Genomic DNA, 22729 nt, shown 5'->3' on the forward strand with positions numbered 1-22729 from the left:
TTTAATATCAAATATGACAATTATGATTATTATGATACTTCTTATTCTCTTCCTAATATTTTTGTTAGTATCATGTTAGGGCTAAATATTTGATCTTTGATGTTTAGTGACATGCTAGGGTTTGTTATTAATCTTGTTAGTGACATGCTAGGGTTTGTTATTAATCTTGTTAGTATCATGCCTAGGATCTTGTTATTATTATTATGCTTTAACATGATTATGTTAATTATGATTAGTTTTATTATTTTAATTATGATTATAATTGATCAATATTATTTTAATCATTATTATTATGATAATTATTATTTTATTAATGATTGTTATTATGTTGCTTGATATTTATTGTTATTGCTTGATCACACCTTTTATGCATGTTTAAAGGGAATTGGTACTTGTAATCACGCTTAATAAAATAATTAATAATTTTATTTAGGGTTAATTTGATTATAATTCAAGTGATCGCCAATAATAGATTTATTTGTGCATTAATATTCAACACACCTTGATAAACACGTTTAGGGTTAATCTTATTGATTGCTTGTTAGTCAGAAAGCGCACATGAATACAATCAGAATAAAGTAGAGGCCTATTATTAGGGCAGGTTCAATCTTTTTTAGGTTGGATTTGTACCTTCATCCCTGAACTACCAGCCATGGTTCCAGACCTATTGGAGTTGATGATCTCCTGGATCGTTAAGGGGTGTAACCTTCACCTCGTGAACGGTTTACAAGTTCCTTAAACTTGTTGGCCACTCTTTTTCTCTATCTTCTTTCCCTTTAGACGCCACCGTACTTTAGTGTATGATCACAGTGGGGTTCAAGCTAGGGATAATGCTTGAAATATTCCCTACAGTTTTTTGGCGACTCCACTGGGGAGGATTTCTATTTTAATTCCTGAAATTTATTTTGGCAATGATTTAGAATGAGTGGATGAGACTCGAAAAGTTCTAAGTATTTCATGTGCGTAATTTTGATGAACATTATCGTCATATGCATAAAAAAAGATCTCATTGGAAAGGCCATTTGTAATGAGTTAAAACATAGGACTTTTACACGTAGGAAATTTGAGGAATGTCTTTCACAACTAGAATCGAAATAATGCTGCGCGAAACTGAAATTTTATCGAGCACAGAAAGCTGCTGAGACATGTAGGAACTAGCGTCAGAAATCAGAGTCTAGCGCCACTAATTTGACTCTGGCGCCAGGCGACAACTTCTGTCGCCAGGTGCCAAAGCCAAATCATTGGCGCCAGCCTCTGTTCGCTGGCGCCAAGTTCTTCCAATACCGAGCCAGAAATATGTGTTCTTATTTTGACCAGTTTTTAGCACTGTTTGCTCGATCCTACTTCCTGATTAAGTTTTTCTCACTTTTCTGAAACTCATATGTGTTCTACATATGGACATAACCCTCTAGGAATTCATGCTCCATCTATCTGATTGAACGCTCTGTGCAACAAAGGGTACATTCAAGAATGTTGAATTCACCAAACCATGGAAGCGAGTTTTTCTTAACTCGCGGTGTCCTATCCACTCGCGCCAACCCTTCACGGTTAGGCTTCCGCGTGGTGCATCCGGACAATTAAACATGGACCCTCTTTGACTAACCCATATCCCAAACTTTAGAGAACTAGAGCCATGGTTAGGTTGCAAACTCATCGCATCATGTTGTGACTACTTGACTACTTGTGCATCTCTTACTTGTGCATACTTATTATGTGACTAAACTAACCATTTGGTTTGACTTGTGTTTGTAAATAAGTCTTAATAAACTAATCAATGAATAAAGGGCTTTACTTAATTAATTTATTAATTAATTTGAGCTAATAAATATGTCTAAAATCGAGTCATAGTTCCTTCGAGTCAACCTGAATTTTTATTCACGTATACTGCACAAACGCCAACTTATTTTGGTCATAGCCAGATTTCTAGAAAGAGTTACGAGTCGTATAGCCTATGGATAATTAGCCCCGAGTTTTATCTTTAATTTGGCGTTGGTTTCATCTAAATCAGATTCACAGATCAAAAGTTATGACTAAAATACCACAGCCTGTCCAGATTAATGCATATACATGAAGTCTTAACTTAGTCTTTGCTTGAGTCTAGTCACATAGTCTAGCCACATGGTCATGACACGACTCTTAACATGTCACCTACACTCACTAGTCTTAGCACACACTTTTTACATACTCTTCTCACATCATGACCATGTCTTAGGTTCATGCATGAGTCGATTTTTTCCGTCATTTGAGTTGGTGGTACATTCTATTCCTAATTTTTTCATGTCTCTCCATCTACATCATCTTTCCATTCTCTACATGCTTTCTCCATATCACAACCTTCATTCTTCTTACCTTATTCCATCCATGCATGTTGAATCGAGTTTGAATCATGTGATTAACAAAAAAAAATGAGGGTAATAATGAAACAAATGCACAAGGCAAGCTTCTCACTAAGATTTCATGACCTCTTTTCCTATTTCTTTTTCATTTTTTCCTTTCCCCAATAAGTCTAGCATAGGCACCTTTCTTTTCCCTTATATTTATTTTGCAGGTTATTTCTTTTCCTTTAATAAAATGAGCATGTACTTTCCTTGCATATGATCATTGCATTGCATTAAAAAAAAAAAAAAAAAAAAAAAAAAAAAAAAAAAAAAAAAACACAAGGTATGGTATACCAATGATTTGAGACACCCCTTGTAGCCACATCATATCACCTTTCACCCTTCTAATTTACAATCCTTTCTTCAGAAACCACTTTGAGCCTTGTCTAACGATAGACCCTTCATTTTTTCAACCCATATCTACCTAACTTTGGGATGGGATTGTGTGCCACTTATGCAATTTTCAAAAACGTTTGAGTGACTTCAAAAGATTAAAATAGCAAATAATAAAAAATAATAATAATAATAATAATAAAAGTGTATAAAAGGGCAATTGTTCCAATGTCTTTGATATGAAAATGTCTTCGATATGAACATGTCTCAGATTGCGTCTCTTATCGAGTGCTCGGTACTGTGCCTGAAAAACATGAATGCCAAGTGAGTGATAGATCGCATGATTGGGATTGCCCACACTTATAAAAATAAAAAATTGCAAAAGCCAAAAAAAAAACCAAAAATAAAAAAAGAAAGAGCTCAAAAGAGTAGAAAACCTCAAGCACAATAATATAAAGATTCAAAAGCAAGGTTGCACACCTTAGGGGCTTATCGAGGGTCTTGAGCCTTTATCCCCTTCTTCTATAACCTTTAGCCTAACCACGTTATAACCCTTAAAAAGACCTTTTTGAGGTATACACACACTTGTGCGAGGTTCGGCTAGAGCTACGTTCGACCTGATTCCTAACGGATACGTAGGAAACCTCACATTGAGGTGCGGTTGTAATAAACATGCAGTCATATTCACATTCACATTCACACATCATGATCATATAAAGGGATCTCCAATGCTCATCCCTATTCACTTAGAGCTAGACTTGGGGGCTTGATCCTTACATCATTAGCTTACCTAGCCTAAGAGTCACCACCATTTGACTCTTTTAAAATATAATATCTTTCAACACACTTAGCCTTTACGGCCTAACTTTAGAATCACTATCACACACATCACAGATACATGACCAATTGGTCCTTCCCTTAGGAACCCTCTGTCATGAAATCTTAACACAACATTGAAGCATACTTCGTCATAACAAAATCACTCATCAATCATAATCATCATTGCATCGAAGTATGAAGTGCTTAGTCTCCATGCCTAAGTTACCTAAATACTTTCATTATCGAGTCAACTAGGATAGTTTAAGATGTTACAATCCTTGTACAGTGAGAGACAACGTTAACGGATTAAGCTCATTCAACATGCATCTTCAAAAAAAACTTCACTTCGATTCATTTTCGTGTCTTTCTTTTTCGGGAGAAAGTCGGTACCCTCCACAAAAATGACGGAAATTTTTTTCTTTTTTGCATTTTCGATTCCCACGATCACAATACAATGCACACACGAGTCATGTCATGATGTCACCTTGATTTGAGTCTAACACATGTGTCAAACACTTTGAGTCGAGTCACCTCGAGTCAATCACAGCGAGTCAAGCTCATACCTTGAGTTACGACAAGTCAATGAGTCAAGAAACACTAAGTCTTAGGTCAACCCTAACGAAAGATAAGCAAAGTCCTATAGTCAAAGATATAAATGCAGGTGCATCCCAGCAAGCGAGGACATTCCCAGATTTTTTTCAAAAAAACCGCAAATATGACATAGAAGATTCCTCCAAGATAAGAGGAGTTACATGGATTAGTAAATTAGAGATGAAGAGCTTTAATTTACAAAAGATTTGAGCGGATTTGATTGAAAGGAAACGACCAAGATCAAAGTTTGGAGCAAAACCAAGCAACAACGGCAGCAAGAGCAGAATAGGGAAGACTTGACTCCAGCGCCAGACGACAAGGCTGTCGCCTGGCGAAAAAGTTCAGCGCTTGGCGCTAGATCCCAGCGTCTGGCGACAGAGCCGATTCTCGGCGCCAGCGATATTTTAGCAGTGACAGAGCTAAAAGCCTCTCAGAACGGCTATTTCGCCCTCATACAGCAATTTCGGGTTCCTTGGTACGCCAGTTAGCCCCTATAAGAAAATTGACATGATTAGTAGTCGGCTCGATTACAATCGTAGTAAGTGATTGACCTGAGAAAAAATCGTCTCACTTAGCTTAAGCGCCTAAAACACTGGCTCATTACAAGCACCAACGTATCGGTTTAAAAACAAGCACTTAAACGACAATATTTCTAAATACGGATTGTCGCGCATTCTTCTTAAACGACAATATTTCCAAATATGGATTGTCGCGCATTCTTCTTAAACGACAATTTTTCCAAAAATTGGATTGTCATCCCCAACTGACAATATTTCCAAAAATGGATTGTCGTGCATCTTCTTCAATGATAATTTTTCCAATATTGGATTGTCATCTCTGGCAAAGTTTCCAAGCGTGGATTGTCGTGCTCCTTCTATGTTTGGAAATTTTTTCCAAGTTCGGATTGTCATCGCTGGCAAGTTTTCCGAGATTGGATTGTCATACACTTTGTTCCCTATGGCAAAATTTCCCAAAGGATTGATGTAGGACTCTATTCATCATAAATTTCGACAAAGGTTCCTCGACGTGGATTGTCATTCATTTCAGTAAGTGGCAAATTTTCCCGAAGTGGATTGTCGGTCAACTCTTTTTTGCAAATGTTCCAAGACGCGAAATGTCAATTGTGGCAATATTTTTCTAAAAGGATTGTCGCATAGCGTTGGAAAATTTCCAAGGTGGATTGCTTTCAAGAGTTATATTCCAAGATTTGGATTGTCGATCGTAGCAAAATTCTTATGACAGATTTTTACGAAGCATTGGCAACTTTTCCCAAAAATGGATTTTGGAAAATTTTCCAAGATACGGATTTTCGCTTCATCATGGCAACATTTCCAAGGATGGATTGTTACGAAGCATTGACAACTTTCCCTAAATCGGATTGTCATACATCATACAAGAGTTGTGTTGGCAACTATTCCTAAAGAAAAGAAGATTTTCATCACAGCAAAAGCACCGACATACTGGTTCACAAGCAACAAAGCGCCAACGTACTGGCATAGCAGCATTAAGGATCAACAAGCATTGATCTTTTCGAAGACTTTCACAGCGAAAATTGGAGGCAGTTAGAGGCGTAGCAGTCTTCAGGCGGTATTCTCTAGCTTGCGAAAGATCGTCATAACAAATCGGTTACCTCTAGAGACGTGTGCTCGACGGTGCAAGATACGCGGTAACTCTTTTATCTGTTTAACTAATGTTAGTTTGCAGGTATCGGCGTTACAAGAATGATTTAGGAATCATTCTCCGTCCCTATCGCTACTTTGACTTTTGTTTTCGAAATTGCGTTTCTCCAAACTCAGTCAAAGTGGGGAATTCTGTAGACACCCAAATGTGTCTCCCCAAAATCAAACCCAATGATGAATACCTTTCACGTCATTTGATTATCGAACAAAGAGAAAGTGTGAAAAGTCTAGTGATGAGGATGTTTTTATTAAAATATCTCTTCTTTCTGTTTTTGAAAATATTTCTTTTCTTACCTTATTTATGAAAAACGTGCATTCTAGTTTATTTTGGTCCATAATAAGGGTCCAATAACGGTGTAGTTATATAGGGCTTGAAAAGACCTTTCCAACAATATATTATAAGCCCGATTCCGATGAATAATGAGGAAGTTATGGCCAAAATACTAAATTGGGCCCGATTAGGTTTTTATATGCGGCCCAATGATCTAGAGGAGGGCCTATTATTAATTATCATTCCTAAAGCTATTAGGATTTATTATAGTTTTCTAGAATACTCTAAAAGGTTCTTTTAAATCCTAATGGAGTTAGGATTGATAATTATGTTTCAAAGAGTTTGAAATTGAATAAAACTACTCATTTTTAGAATCCTTGTTTTGTACGAAGTGTAATATATTCAGTTTTTATTTTTGTGACTAATAATATTTATCCAAATTTTATATGGTTGGATAGATATTGAAATTATCTTTCCAATGATATATTATAATATTAAATCCGAGCTCTAACGAAAAAGATATGAATGAGATATGAAACTCTATCCAAAATTGACACCCTTCTACTATTTCGGCCATATCTTTTTATCTACATAATATTTAATCTGATTCTAATTGGGTTGGAAAGTAGACTTCAATTTCTTTCCAACGACATTTTATATTCCTTATTTGGACTTTTGAATCAAAAGATATGATAAAAACAAAAAAAAACGCGTGAAACTGATTATTAGCACCTGACGACAAGAATTAGCGCCTGGCGCTAACCTTCAGCACCTGGCGCTAATGACCACCGTCTGACGCTAATCGTGTTTTATTCTCATAGAAACTTTGATTCGTTTTTTCATCTATCCGACTGATTTTATCTATAAATAGCCTCTTAAAATTCTATTTTCAATCATCAATTCTCAACAACAATAAAAAATCATCAATTTCCACCAATTCTCATCAAGAATATCTTGATTACTCTCTCTCTGTCTCTCTTTTCTAAACTAGCCTTTTCTCAAATACACAATTACTCATACAAGATATAGACACACCTAGCATAATTCGAAGTTTCCTTCACCCTAGACGTGAAAGGTTTTAATTTATGAGGGTTTGGTCCCAAATCTCTATTTCAATTATTTAATTTAATTGTTTGATTTTATATTTTCCTTGAAATTACTAACATGTGTATTTTGTTATTAGAAACAGATACGAGGCATCCAAGTAAGTGCTTTAATTGATTTTATTGATATTATGATATAGAAATCATATCTAAATTGTTATTATGATTCCTAGTGTCATCTTAGGGTGTTTTGATCTTCCTAGTATCATGTTTAGGGTAACAACTATAATTTTTAATATCAAATATGACAATTATGATTATTATGATACTTCCTATTCTCTTCCTAATATTTTTGTTACTATCATGTTAGGGCTAAATATTTGATCTTTGATGTTTGTGACATTCTAGGGTTTGTTATTAATCTTGTTAGTATCATGTCTAGGATCTTATTATTATTATTATGCTTTAACATGATTATGTTAATTATGATTAATTTTATTATTTTAATTATGATTATATTTGATCATGATTATTTTAATTATTATTATTATGATAATTATTATTTTATTAATGATTGTTATTATGTTGCTTGATATTTAGTGTTATTGCTTGATCACACCTTTTATGCATGTTTAAAGGGAATTGGTACTTGTAATCACGCTTAATAAGATAATTAATAATCTTGTTTAGGGCTAATTTGATTATAATTCAAGTGATCGCCAATAATAGATTTGTTTGTGCATTAATATTCAACCAACATAGATAAACAGGTTTAGGGTTAATCTTATTGATTGCATGTTAGTCAGAAAGCGCACATGAATACGATCAGAATAAAGTAGACGCCTATTATTAGGGAAAGTTTAATCACTTTTAGGTTGGATTTGTACCTTCATCCCCGAACTACCACTCATGGTCCAAACTTATTGGAGTTGACGATCTCCTAGATCGTTAAGGGGTGTAACCTTCACCTCGTGAACGGTTTAAAAGTTCCTAAAACTTGTTGGCGACTCTTTTGCTCTATCTTCTTTCCCTTTGGACGCCACCGTACTTTAGTGTATGATCACAGTGGGGTTCAAGCTAGGGATAATGCTTGAAATATTCCCTACACAGGGCCTCCAAATCTGTGGATCATGCGGCCGAGCAGATCCATGAAGAGTCCATAAAAATGGACGACGGGGGTAAGTCGACCCCAGAAAATACAACCGGCCCCTTCTCGACTCCACATGTCGAGAGAGTTCAAAAATCTGATTGGCTAAAGGCCTCTCAGTCGGCTGGTGATCAACCCAGTCGCACTGGTTAGGAGGGGGACGAACCAGCGCCGCCTCCTCCATTCAACTTCGGTACCTTATCTCCTCCGAGCTTCTCGGACGGTTAGTCTAAATAACCTTTTGCATAAAATTCACTTTGCACACAAGTCTTTTTAATCAATCTGACACCTGTGTGCGGTTGTTTACAGACATCGCGGAGGAGATGAATATGAAGTTGCATGACCAGTCCCTAACTGGCGCAGATAGGAAGGCCATGCGGGAAGCCATGGCCAGGGTCGTCCCCCAAGCGCAGCGAGACAAACTGCGGGGGATCAATGAGGGATTCCTCGGCCCTATGATAAACTGTAGTTCTGAGGTAACTTATCACAACTTGGCTGATTTCATACTTAGAATGTTTTCTCTATTGTTGTACAGACTTCGTTCGCTCCAGTTCGCAGCTCTTCCTTCGCCTTAATGCCTTCCTCGAATGGAAGGAGAAAGAAAATGACCGGCTGAAGAAAGCTTGGACAGAGGTCCGCAAAGCTCAAGATGCCGTCACTGGGACGGCCGCGCTCCAAAGGGTCCATCTGGACGCTCAGATCACTGCGTTGTCCGATAAGGTGGCGCGGCAAATAGAAGACCTGGTCAAACTGGGCAAAACTCTCGAATAGGATACTTTGGCCAGGGAGACCATGCAAGAAGAGCGGGCCATGGCCATTGATGAGTCTATTTTATATATATTTTTATTCCCCGTCCCACGGTCATATTTGTGCTTATTTGAGCTGTGCGGAGCTATTTTTAATACTAATATATGTTTTCTAGTGTTTTTGTAGAGTTGGTATTATTTTGGAGGAATTTACAGAATTATGTCAATTCCCGAGCTTATTGAGCCACTACAAAGATATTAAAGTCGGATCGTATTTTATGACCGTATATTTAAAGCCCAAGATCGAGTTTAATTCGATGATTAAGGGCTCGATTCGTGAGGAGGTATTAGATTTACAAAGTTAGTATTATTACGGACCAAGCTAATTGAGAATTTGGGCTCAAGTTAACAAGTTTCAACTCCAAAGCCCGATTCCCACAAGAGAAGTCCAATTCGGTGAAATTTTTTACCTACAACCCCCTTTAGCCAATGTTGCCTACTCCCCCTAATTATACTACATCATTTTACCTGTTTATGCCTTTTTTTTTAATCTTATCTCTCAAGTCATTTATATATATGATTCAAAACCTATTTTTCTGTTTTTCGCTTCTTTTTATTTTTTGCATTTTCTCTCTCTTCTTCAACATTATTTCTCTTTCAATAAAATTTTTTTGTATGAAGAAGCAACTAAATCAGAGTTACTTTTTACATAATTTAATTCTGAACAAGAAATTTATGGCAGGTACAATGAATATGCTTTTAAGAAAGAATTTAGTATTTTCCAAGTGCGTGCTCCAAGAAAAGGCCAAGTTCAATCAAGTGCTCCAAGTGATGTCCAAGTTTCTTTAAGTGTGCCAAGAAAAAAGGTTGAATTACATCCAAGTGTTCCAAGAAATTTTCAAGTTTATTCAAGTGTTCCAAGAGATGTTCCAAGTGTTCAACGTGGTAGCTAATCAACATATTTATTCTAAGTATGATAGGTTGTTAGCTTTTTCTTTTTTACACTAATGTAGCGAATAGGTTGGCAAATAATAATAAGTAAGAATTTGGATTGAAACAACATATATTTGTTCCAGCTTAATTTTTTTTTTCTGATAAGTGATATGTAACTAAACATGTTTTTTTTTGACACTGAACATTTTCCTTTTTGGTTACGAACATTTTATCGTATTTCGTTATAATTGTTACGTAATTGAACATATAACTTCTTGATAATGAACATTTTATTGTATTTCGTTAATTTCTTAATATATATATATATATATATATATATATATATATATATGTATGTATATGTATATAACAAGAACTAATGAATTTAAAAAAATGAATATTAATGCACTTGATCATTTAGAAATCCATAAATGATCAAATAACCGAAAGAATAATATTTGTAGTAATATAAGCTTCCATAAATCTTCTTGCTCCTTTTCTATTGCCTCTAGCTTCTGTTTAATCCAAATAGCATCAGTTGAGCAATGTATTGTACTCTCAGCTTCTTGATTTGGTGTATCTGTAAGTCAAACAAATTACAATGTCAATGTGTCTATTCATTGTTATGAAAATGAACATTATGCTATATGTCAAATTAACTTACTTGTGGTTCAACATGCTTTTATCAATATTTGATTCCTACATATTACTATGTTGTTCATTTTTATCTTTCAATATAATTGATGGCATTATCTCCTTATAAACATAGGCTCATAGTTTCCATCTCTAAATTATTGCAACGTGTTTCACTCTATATAGAACATAACTACAATATATATTGTGTTTGTAAATCAATATATATGCATAAACATTATAGTGATATTAAAAATTTAATAAATGTTCAATTGGCAAAACAAAAATGTACATTCTGTTTTATATAAATGAACAAATTATCACAAATAACATGAGCATATATATATCACAAATAATGTAAGTGACAATATGTGATTTATTTTTTAACATATTTTAAAATAGAATCATCAAAGGTTTACGATGAATGAGCAATATGTAATTTATTTTTGAACATTTTTAGACATGTGAATGAACATACATTAACATATGTGTGAATAATATACACAAATCCAAATGAACATCTATGTATCAAATTCGAATAAGCATCTATCAATATTTGAGCGAAAATGTATGTAGTATAACATTCAAATGATGCTCATGAGCATATAATTTAATATGAAGTTAAACATGTATTATTATAATCTATGTGGATATATTCAATATGAGAATGAAATTGTACGTAATTACATTCAAATAAACATATGTTTAACCAGTAAACATTCATTAATATGTAAAGATCATAAACAAAATTAGAGTAATATTCTCTCAAGAATGAACCCTAGTAGATGTAAGGTAAGAATATATATGATCATATACTAGTTTCATAATGAACATCTATCAAATTGAAAATGAACATTTAATGAAAATGAACATTTGTCCAGCAATTGTCTTCTCCGACGGAACCTTCGAAGTGTTCTTCTCTGTTTCGTTTTTACTAATTAAAAATACCACTAAATATAGTAGATTTTAGTCTATTTTCCACAAAAACAAGTGTAATTATGGTAGAGTTTGTTTTAGAATATCAAAACGCAAAAAAAAAAAAAAAAAAAATCTAGGTTTTACATTCAAAATTCTACTTAAATGAACAAATTCTTACTCTTCTTTTTCGGAATTTAGTTGCGATTGACGAACTTCATCTCGAATGTCAGACATTTTTAGATGTTTTGATGCAATTTGCAATAATTTTGAAGATTTTTTTTTTCTTGAACTGTTGCGATTTTGAGTATTTGAAGAGAGAGAATATAGTGTTGAAGAGAAATGGAGAATTAACTGCAAGTTGTAACTAGTACGGTTAGTGGGATGCGGTTAGTGGGGGTAAGGGTTTTACGGTAATTTCAGGGGGAGTAGGTATTAATGGCAAAAGGGGGTATAGTGAATAGGAAATAACAATTCGGTGCCAACTGGTCGGGCCCGATTGTGCAGGCTTGTTCACTCGCTTAACCACAGCTTAACACGCTGATGTTTATTGGTTTTGAGTGGCTGGGATTCGTTGTTTAAGCCCACCTGATTGATGTCGGTTGTTGGGGAATTATAAATATCCAGTTAGTGGGTTGTTAGGGGATGATGAGTTTTGTTTAGTTTTAGTTTTATAATGAGCTTTCTTGATTCTTGCGTAGAATAGTAGCTTTTCATTAGTTTTTCATGATTCTCAAAACACCAAAGCCCCAAAAGGGCCCTTGCGAGCCTTATCCATTTAGGAAAGGGCTCGTTCCGGGGAGATACTACGGATGAAGAAGGGGAGACCTTACTTTCACACGCATGAAAGCGAACGACGCGACGGGGGTAACCAAATATAGCAGCTGCCATGATTCATTAGTTTGAGTTGACTTTTATTTAATTTTCATATCTTAGCTTTGTTTTATTTTAGTTTCCAATAATTAGTTTTGAGTTATTTGCGGAACTTTGTGGTTTTGTTTATGCTTTTATACTATTGTCTTCATATGAGTTCTTATATTATTGTTTCTTATATTGCTTACTTTAATTGTTTTATTTAATTGCTTATTGTTTTTAATCATGTTTAATTTAATTGTTTTGATTAGTTTAGTTTTAATTATGCACGAGTAGTTTATTTCTAGGGTTCTTGGGGATCCATAAATAATATGAAGGGATGATTTATTATTATTGATTGTTAATGTTGTTAATTAATTTCCTATTGATTGATTTAATGCTCTACAACTATATTAGCGCTAATCTTTTATGTATGAGTTTGGCAATATTGATTCGAGATTCGAGAGATGAGAGTTGATGTTTAGGCTAGTTTCAATAGGCAGGTTAATTTATAAATGGTTAAGTCGAGATTCGAGAGATGAGATTTAATACCGATAGATTAATTATGTGATTATAATACGTAGCGAAAGCCCTTTATGATCTGATCAATTATGCATTGATGATTGATTATTATGTTTTACTCTGGAATATTATTTATTGGTGAACATATGCCCTAGGTCTTTTATTCATTGATTTCCGCCTACTTTTATTTCTCCCTACTTTTATTCTTCATAGTATAATTCCTTTAAATAACAACAATTTGGTTACTTAATAATTTAGATTATAATAATTTATTAGAAATAAAAGAACATTGTTTCCCTGTGGATTCGACCCTACTTCCCTATCTATTTTAGTTAGTGGTTTTAGGAATTACTTTTGATTAGGTGATACGACTTTAGCCTGTCAGCCGTCCTTGGGGGGAGCGATGGAAGGCGGGCTTTGAGGCCTCTGAGCAGCTGAAGGGGGACTTAGCCTTGGCACGGGAAAACCTTCAGATGGCCTTTGGGAAAGCAGAGGCTCTAAGGGCCGAGGTTGAAATCTTGAAGAAGTCCATTTCTGACTTAACTGAAAAGCTTAAAGCACCTCGGTCGCCCAGTGCTAAGGACATTGTCCGCATTCAGCATAATGCCGAAGAGCGGTTAAAGGCCCACTTCTTCGATGCGTGCAAGCTGATGGTGGACGCGGGCGATGTCGCCTATTACCAGGAACGCTTCACCAAGTGTCTTGAGTACGTCTGCCTCAGGGAAGAGGCAAAGAAGGCTGGCCAACCTTCTCCCGAACTTATGGTCACTTCCCCTGAGTCCGAAGAGGACAAGGAGGAAGCTGAGAATGAGGAGGAGGAGGCAGAAAATGTTGATGAGAAGCCGAAGGAAGAGGCGTCTGTCATTGCCCCGGCCAATGGGGACCAATCGGCCGTGGAGGAGCCTGCCAAGGATGATAATCCAGCTACCTAGAGCTCAGGTCCTCCCACTGCAGCTGCCAAGCTTCATCATCTCTGTTTTCAAGCCTTAGCTTATTTTCTTCTGTTTTTGTTGAACAATTTTATTTCTGTTTGGTGCCGCCTATTTTGAGCGGCTTTGTAAGATATTATGCCTCCTTCTAAGCGGTTCTATTTTAATGCTGATTTTGCTGCCTTTTGAGCGGTTTTTATATCTGTTTCATACTTAGCAAATTCTCGCAGTTTTTCATATTTTATTGCTTTCGTACGGGCCTAGGGGTATGCCTTTATTCAGCGTTTTCCTAGTCCATACTCTGATTGGTTTGATTGACTTGGTAGTATTTATGCCTTAGAGGGTATGACTATTAGAAATTTAATCAAATCATAGTAATGATTTCCCTTGGACTAGGTGATACGCCGAATCAACAGATTATGCGGCCGTTTAATTGGCTTTATGTGAGTCGTCCGTTGAAACTATTGCTCGGATATACTCAAGAAATCTCAACTTAAAATTTCTAAGTTTGGCTGGGCTAGGATGCCTAGGTATGCCCTTGCCCCATTAAAGGGGGTAATTGCGTTGGGCTAATTTGGGATACCTTGCCTTTACCATCCGTCCAAATGAGGGATGGACGTATATCTGTGACTTAAAGCCAGTCGGTTTTTCTCTGTTTTTTTTTTTTTGGATTGCCTTAGCGACCGGGTTGCTATGTTGCAAGCAATCTCGTAACCTTCTCACTTCAGCAATCTTGTTTAGCCTTTAAAGGTCGGGTTGCTATGTTGCAAGCAACTTAGTTACATGTTTCACTCGGCATTTCAGCTTAAACCATGAAAGTGCAAATAAGCATAAGTAGAATAGCAAAATAAGATAACAATGTTTGACTTTTCATTAATTTGTCAAAATTACATTGTTGTGATCGTACCACTCTAATTACGTTGCTCAGTCGATAGACCTAGCTGTACATACAACTTTTTGGCTAAGTACTAAGAAAAGACTTAAACATAATATTTTTTTTCAGATTATCAGTGTTCCACGTTCGTGGGATCTGGCGGCCATCTATGGCTTCAAGACGGTACGTACCATCTCTAACTTCTTGCCCGATTCGGTACGGCCCTTCCCAATTTGGAGTCAATTTGCCATCCTCATTGGCTCGGCCAACAGCTTCCATTTTTCTGAGCACAAGATCCCCTATCTTCAGCAGACGCTTAGAAACTCGGCAATTATATGCCCTTGTCATCCTTAAACGATAAATTTCATGTCTGAGCGCCGCATTGCCCCGGCCTTTGGAAGAAAGTCCGAGGCGGTCTTCATGGCCTCCCAATTGGCCGACTCATCATATAACATTACACGCAGAGTGGGCTCGTACATCTCAATTGGGAGAACTGCTTCGGCCCCATAGACCAAAAAGAATGGAGTTTCTCCTGTGGAACTTTTTGCTGTTGTCCGTATGAACCATAATACATTAACCAACTCATTGGCCCATAGGCCGCCCGCTTTTTCAAGCTTGCGCTTGATTCCATTTGAGATCAACTTGTTGTAGGCCTTAACCTGGTCGTTAGCTTGTGGTCGGCCGACTGAAGCAAAACAATGAGTTATGCCCTAGTCTCTTAACCATTCCTTGAGCTGACGCGTTTCGAACTAAGGTCTATTGTCGAACACCATTGACTGAGGTACTCCGTAACGAGTGATTATACTCTTCCATATGAAGGCTGACACATCCATCCACTTAATGCCCCGGACGGCCTCGGCTTCGACCCATTTAGTGAAATAGTCCATGGCCACCAGCACATAACGTCTTTGGCCAAACGCTGGAGTGTACGGACCTAAAATGTCCATGCCCCATTTTGCAAAAGGGAGGGGACTACTTATGGCTGACAAGCTATTAGCTGGCCGATGGATTAAGGTCGCGAACTTCTGGCACTTGTCACACTTTTTCACCATTTGCATGGCATCTGATTCAAGCTTGGCCAATAGTACCCCAGATGGGTGGCTTTTTCAGCCAAGGCTCGTCCTCCAATATGGGAACCACAGTGCCCCTGATGGAGGTCATCCAACATATCATGCCCCCTCTCTAGGTGATACACTTAACATAGGGCTTCATAAAAGCCTTCTTGAATAACTCCCCGTTCTTCATCTCGAACCAGGTCGCTCTCCCCTTTATCAGCCAACTCTCTTTAGGATCGTCCGGAATAATTCCATTACTTAAGTAGGAAATAATTATGTCCATCAAGGTTGAACTTCTATCTATGATCTAAACAGGCTCGGCATCAATACTCCGCTTCTCTTTTACTTCCCAAAATACTGATCTAAGAGTATCACATGATGCCGAGGAAGCTAACTTGGAGAGTGCGTCCGCTTGATGATTTTCTGAATAAGGAACCAGCCGTAAAGAAAAATATTCTAGGCCCTCGGCCTTTTCCTTAACCATCTGCATGTATTTCATCATGGCCGGCTCCCTTGCTTCGAAGCCACCATTGACTTGGCTGACTATTAGCCGGGAGTCCGAGCAAACTTCAACTTTGGTTGCCCCGGCCACCTTACACATTCTTAGGACGGCCAACAAGGCTTCATACTCAGCTTCATTGTTTGAAGCTTGGAACTGAAATCTCATTGCATATTCAAACTTATCTCCTTCAGGAGACTGACATATGATACCAGCACCACACCCGGTAGCTGTCGCACTACCATCCACGAACACTTTCCATATCTGGTCTCCGGCCGGCTGAAGATCAGGCCGAGTCATCTCAGCCAAAAAATCCGCAAAGGCTTGCCCCTTGATTGCTTTTCTTGGCTCGAACGTAATTTCAAAGCCTCTCGGCTCCAAGGCCCACTTGAGCATACGGCCACTGGCCTCTAAGGTTGTAAATGGCTTCTTCAGAGGTTGGTCTATGTAGACCACAATTGAATGTGCCAAGAAGTACGGCCGCAGCTTCTTTTATGCCATATACAATTCTAGGCCAAATTTTTCAATAGGGGGGTACTTAAGCTCGGCGTTGTGAAGTACATGACTGATAAAATAGACTGGGATCTGGTGGCCGTCTCTTTCAGCAAGTAGGACGGCACTTAGAGAATGTTCAGAGATGGCGAGATAAATAAATAACTTCTCATTCTTGAGTGGACTGACAAGCCGAGGCAATGTATGCAGATGGCTTTTTAGCTGTATAAATGCTTCCTCGTCCTCTTCTGTCCACTCAAACATAGCTTTCTTCTTGATGGTTTGAAAGAAATAACGGCACTTATCCCCTGACCTTGACAGAAATCTACCAAGTGCTGCTAAACAGCCGGTCAGCCTTTGCACCTCTTTGATTGTTCTTGGTGACTTCATGTCCAGGACAACTTGAATTTTTTTAGGGTTGGCCTCAATTCCACGTTGATCACTTAAAAACCCAAGAAATTTACCGGAATTAACACCAAAGACAAACTTCTTTGGATTTAACATCATCTTATGCCACCTGAGTTTGGTAAAAGTATCTCGCAGATCCTTCAAATGGTCGGCCGGCTCTTTCGACTTGACAATCATGTCATCGATGTACGCCTCCATATTCCGTCCGAGCTTATCTCTAAAGACTGTATTAACAAGTCGCTGAAAGGTAGTAGGGGCATTCTTGAGGCCGAATGGCATAACTTTGTAACAGTACAACCCCTGCTCAGTCACGAACGCTGTTTTCTCTTGATCTTCTTCCCATAGGGGAATTTGATGGAATCCGGAGTATGCGTCCATGAAACTCATCAGGGCATGCCCGGTCGTTGAATCAACCAGGCGGTCGATTTTGGGCAAGGGAAAGCTATCCTTAGGGCATGCCTTGTTCAGATCCGTGTAATCCACACACATTCTGCAAGTTCCATTCGGCTTCTTCACGAGAACTACATTAGCTACCCAGTCTAGGTAATAACATTGCCGAATGAAACCAGCGTCCAGCAGCTTTTTCACCTCAGCTGCGGCCGCCTAGTTCCTTTCCTCTCCATGATTTCTTTTCTTCTGACAGACAGGTTTTATCAATGGATTCACGGCCAGCTTATGCACGGCCAGGTCAGGATTTATTCCTGGCATCTCACCTACTTCGAATGCAAATACATCTTTGAATTCTCTCAGCAGCTGAACTAACTCATCCCCAAGCATACCAAAACCTATAGTGCCTACACTAACTGTCCTACTTGGTTGATCGGGGTCAAGCACTATATCTTGGTGACTGCCGGCCGGCTGGGACCTTAACTCTTCTGGCCGGCCGACAGTCATTAGCTGCTAGGCTTGCTCTATCTTGGCCGCCTTGTGCTTCTGGCCGACCTGGTATGCTGGGAGTGAGGTTCCTTCTTCTTTTAGCTTGGACGATTTTGGTCAGCGTGTGGAAGGCTTAACAGCCAACTGATTACATTCCTTAGCCATTTTTTGACTTCCTTGGATCGTTCCAATTTTACCGTCCGTCCTCTCAAACTTTAGCAGCATTAGATGAGGTACAATGACTGCCTTAGCTGCATTCAGCGTGGGACGGCCGAGTATAACGTCATATCTAGTCAACTCTTTTATCACTAGGAAGCGGACAACCATATCTCTTCCTTCCCTTTTTTGCCCAAAGCGAACGGGTAGGTCTATCCGCCCAACTGGGTGGATAACATTCCCCCCAAATCCTACCAACGAGTGAGTGATGTCTTGAAGAGCATCTTCTAGGAAGCTTAGATTCCTTAGGGCGGCCAGGCTGATGATGTCGGCCGAGCTACCCGTATCAATCAATATTCGTCCGACCTTCAAGTTGGTTATCTTCATAATTAATACCATAGGATCATTGTGCAAGGCTTTGATCTCCCCCCGGTCAGCCTCACTAGTGGTTACTTTAGGAAAGGGTTCGGCCTTTACTTCATCCGTTTGCATCACCTTTCCCAAGTTCCAGGCATCCTGCTTGATCCTTTTCATGGTGGGGCCGCCTGAGGCGAAACCTCCTTATATCACGGCCACAAAGCCTAAATCAGTACTATTCCCATCATCTTCCTTGTCTTTTTTCATATCATTTTTCTGTTTCTTCTCGGACGTGTTGTCTGTCCGTGTGTATGTGTACTTGGACTACATCACGTAAGAATCCAACATGCCCTTCTCGGCCAGCTTGTCCAACAACCTCTTCAGGTTGATGCAATTGTTCGTGTCATGACCCACATCTTTGTGGTAGTGAAAGTACTTGTTCTTGTTCCTGTACTAGGCCGAGCCTCTCAAAGGTTGAGGCTTTTCAATATCAAACTTATCCTTGATCTCCATCAAAATGGAGTAGAAATCTTTGTTGAATTCATATTGGGGCTCGTACGTCTTGACTTTCTTTGACCTAGCCTGCTGGCCGTCGGCCACCCAAACTTCTTTCCTCTTGTTTCCTTCTTTCTTTTGGCCAGCCGAGTCTTGCTAAGAAGGTTGTTTCTTCTCAGCCCCCTTGGCCGGCGCTTCTGATTTTGTGAGCGAACAAAAGTCCGCCGCCTCAATGTAGGCTTCGGCTTCTCGCAAAACACCTGCGTATGACCGAATTTTTTTCTTACCAAATCAAACTTAAAACCATTATGCCTCAATTCCCGGAGAAATTCAGAGTATGCCATTTTGTCCGGAAGATTATGGATTTGGGCCTTTTCTTGGTTATATCTTTGGATGTACGAGTGTAGTCCTTCATTTTTTTTCTTGCATAATTGTTGCCAAGTTGAGACTTGTTTTACTTGGTGGAATGTTGTAAGAGAAATTCCCTACAAACAGCAAACTGAGGGTGGTAAAACAATTAATGCACCCGGCCAGAAGGCTATTGAACTAATCCTGCGCCACTCCTTTTAAGGTGGCCGGGAAGCATTTGCACCATGTAGCATCATCTACACTTTGCAAGTACATCAAATTCCTGTACGAAGTGATATTCTCCTCGAGGTTTCCCGTACCATCATAGGCGCCCACGATTACGCTCTTAACTTTTGCTGGTTGAGGTGATGTTAAGATGTCTTGCGAAAACAGAGGCGGCTTATCTCCAAGGGTTAGTAGGCGCATCTGCCAATCAATTGGATGTGGCTGCGCGGACGGTCCAGCCAGGTAGGGAGCCTGATCGTACGTCTGTCCGTATGGTCCATATTGTCCGAAGACTTGGGGACTCGGCTGCATCAAGCTATTGAAACCCCGAGGAGGTTGATATTGAAGTGATTGAACTGGAATAGGAGTTGGAGTGCGAAAATCTTGACTTCTGCTGGAGATGGCCGTGTTGGTATGCTGGGAGAGAGAGTGGTTAGAGAACTCATCCGGCATGGGAGGGGTAGAGGTCGTGTCAGAGTAGGCGGCACGCTCCCGCTGTTTGTGCCGAATGTAGTCCCTTGCGTCCCCGAAGCGTCGAGACGGCTCAGGCTCCTCTCTTTGAGGCTGTCGGCCCCTCCCCCTGGCCGACTGGGTTTTCGCCAACAGACTGGACAAGTTCGTCCGTGGCACCCCAAGGGACCTTCCATGCGGACGGCAGAACGATGTGTTCCCAGCATCAGTTGCATTGGTTTTGTTATGCGTCTTCTTTAAAGCACCCTCTCCCTCTTTCCTGAGCAGCTGCTTAGAGGCAGAAGCGCGATTGCTCTCAAACTCCTTGCGAAGTTTGTTGAGTTCGGCCAGCAGAGTGGCTGCAGTAACTGGAGGTTGCTCGGCCTCATGAAATGAGGCGGTCAGCGGAACGCTGGAGTGTATTGTAGTGACTATATCCTCTACATGTCCGTCCTCGCCTGGACGAGGGCCGGTATTAGGTGTCTAACCATCTATTGCCATAACGGACGAGTATCCCCACAGACGGCGCTTAAATGTTTCGGGGTTTTTTCTAATCTCCTCGGATTCTGGTCGCGCTCTTCAGGCAATGAGACAAGGACACCTGCAAAATGAACGAATATTCCTTTACCGGAATATTCGCCTCCGACGATCAAGTTAGAGATCGGGAAACGGAAAGTTTAGAGAGAGAAAGTAGAGAGAAGTTGGAGCTCTTTAATGCTCTTTTTTAAGGTTATGTCACCATCCAACCCTCCCATCATAAATGATTGGGGTATTTATAGGGGTGGGAGTGTGTGCCCCTTTAGGGTTTGTACCCTAAAATTCCGTGACATGATTGGCTGCGCAATCAGAGAGTGTCACGTGTCGCATGGGGGCGCCGCTTTGCGGCTTTCAATGACTTTCCTCGGGATTTGGGCTCTGATGTAATAAGGGCCCTTTCTCTTGCTGATTTCAAGTGCTCTTTAGGGCATCTGACATGCGTCATCTCCCATAGGGACACTTGTTGCCCTTTGATTGGGCCAAATGTCACTACGGGATTGGACCACGTTTTTGGGGTTATTTTTACCCTAAACATATGTCAATCAATGCATGTTCACCGACTTATATTATGGCTTTCCTATGCATGCTCTAAAATTATCGAGGGTCTAGCTTAGATTAGTTATAGTCTCTCATTTTTCTTAGGATACTTTGCTTCCAAATATGTTTCTTTTGACATTGAATAGGCTTAATCCTAGATTTTTTTATATTTTTTTACTAAATTAGTATTTTTGACAGCCACCATTATCACCACTCACCACTTCCACTACCCCCACCTTTATCAAGACCTTTGTGTTCACCTTAAGGGTCTGTTCTCTTACGTTGAAATTCAGTTCAGTTCAGTTCAGTTTAGCTCCGCTCCTAATTTCCTTCTCTTATAAAATATTCATTTCAGTTCAGTTCAGTTCAGCTCAGTTCAGTTCAGACCCTTAACCCACAAAATTAATCCGTAGATTCACAAATTCCAATCATAAAAAACATTAAAATCACATGTTTCTCTTATTGATTAACAAAGTTGTATCTCAAAATGGCACGGTCGTAATATATGAGCAACTGTGTCAACATTTTATTTGTTGTACTTTATTTTCCTCATTCTTCATCTCCTTCGCCTTCGTTCTCCATTAAGACTACGAACCATCATCTTCGTCATCATCATTCTGCTCGTGTACACCACCATGTTCTTCGTCATCCTCCATCTTCTTCATCCTCCTTCATCTTTTCGGTGCCTTCGCCGTCGAATTAAAAGAAAAACAATAATAAAAATGGGTAAACAGTGTCATGGTTAACCCCAAAGGGTAGATTTGGAAAAAAAAAAAACAACAAAGGGTAGGAATTTTGCTCCTCTTGACTAAAGATAATAGTGAGATTTGATCTCTCCATTGAAGCAACAGATTTTTCCATTGAATTTCTCCATTTAAGTCTTAGAATTCCATTGATGGAGGTGAGAGGATGGAGAAAGAAGAACAAACTGATGAATGCCAAAAGAAGAGCAATTTACAATATTAACCCCACTTACATATTCAAAATGACACAAATACCCCTTTGAAATACTTGATATGTTGATCAGTAAGAGAAACATTGAATTACCCTTAACCTCACAGATTCACCTCAAACCCACTAAATTAGATGTGCATTACAAAGTCACGACCAAAAATTTCGTAAATTTGCAAATTGGACTCATATGTTATTGTTGCAATTTCTGATTTTTATTTATTAAAATCATGTGCTATATGTCAATTAATAAGGCAAATATTAGTCATCATTTTTAAAATCGTGATAATTTTAATAGCTTCTTGTTTCTAGTTTCTTGTTTTTGGTTAAAAAAATAATGATCCAAAATTCTGAGTAATAAGAGAAGGAGAAATAAGAGAAGTATCATTAGATTTGGGAACATGGAGCAAGAGACGTCTTATGTCCTGAGTATCACCATTTTCTCTTAAGAGCGAAAAGAACGCCCGATAGTGGTAGTGCACTTTCCTACATAGTATAGAGTATAGATTAGACCTGAGGTCATTTAGGTCAGATTCGAGTCGGGTCATGTTCAGATCAACAAATGTTCGGGTCGAATTCGAGTCGGGTCGATTCGAATTTCGGGTCAAAATCGGGTCAGCAATTCGGGTCAACTTCGGGTCGGGTCAAGTTTGGGTCGTGTCAATTCGGGACGGGTCT

The sequence above is a fragment of the Chenopodium quinoa genome, unplaced genomic scaffold (assembly GCF_001683475.1).
Source record: "Chenopodium quinoa cultivar QQ74 unplaced genomic scaffold, ASM168347v1, whole genome shotgun sequence".
Taxonomy (NCBI): domain Eukaryota; kingdom Viridiplantae; phylum Streptophyta; class Magnoliopsida; order Caryophyllales; family Amaranthaceae; genus Chenopodium; species Chenopodium quinoa.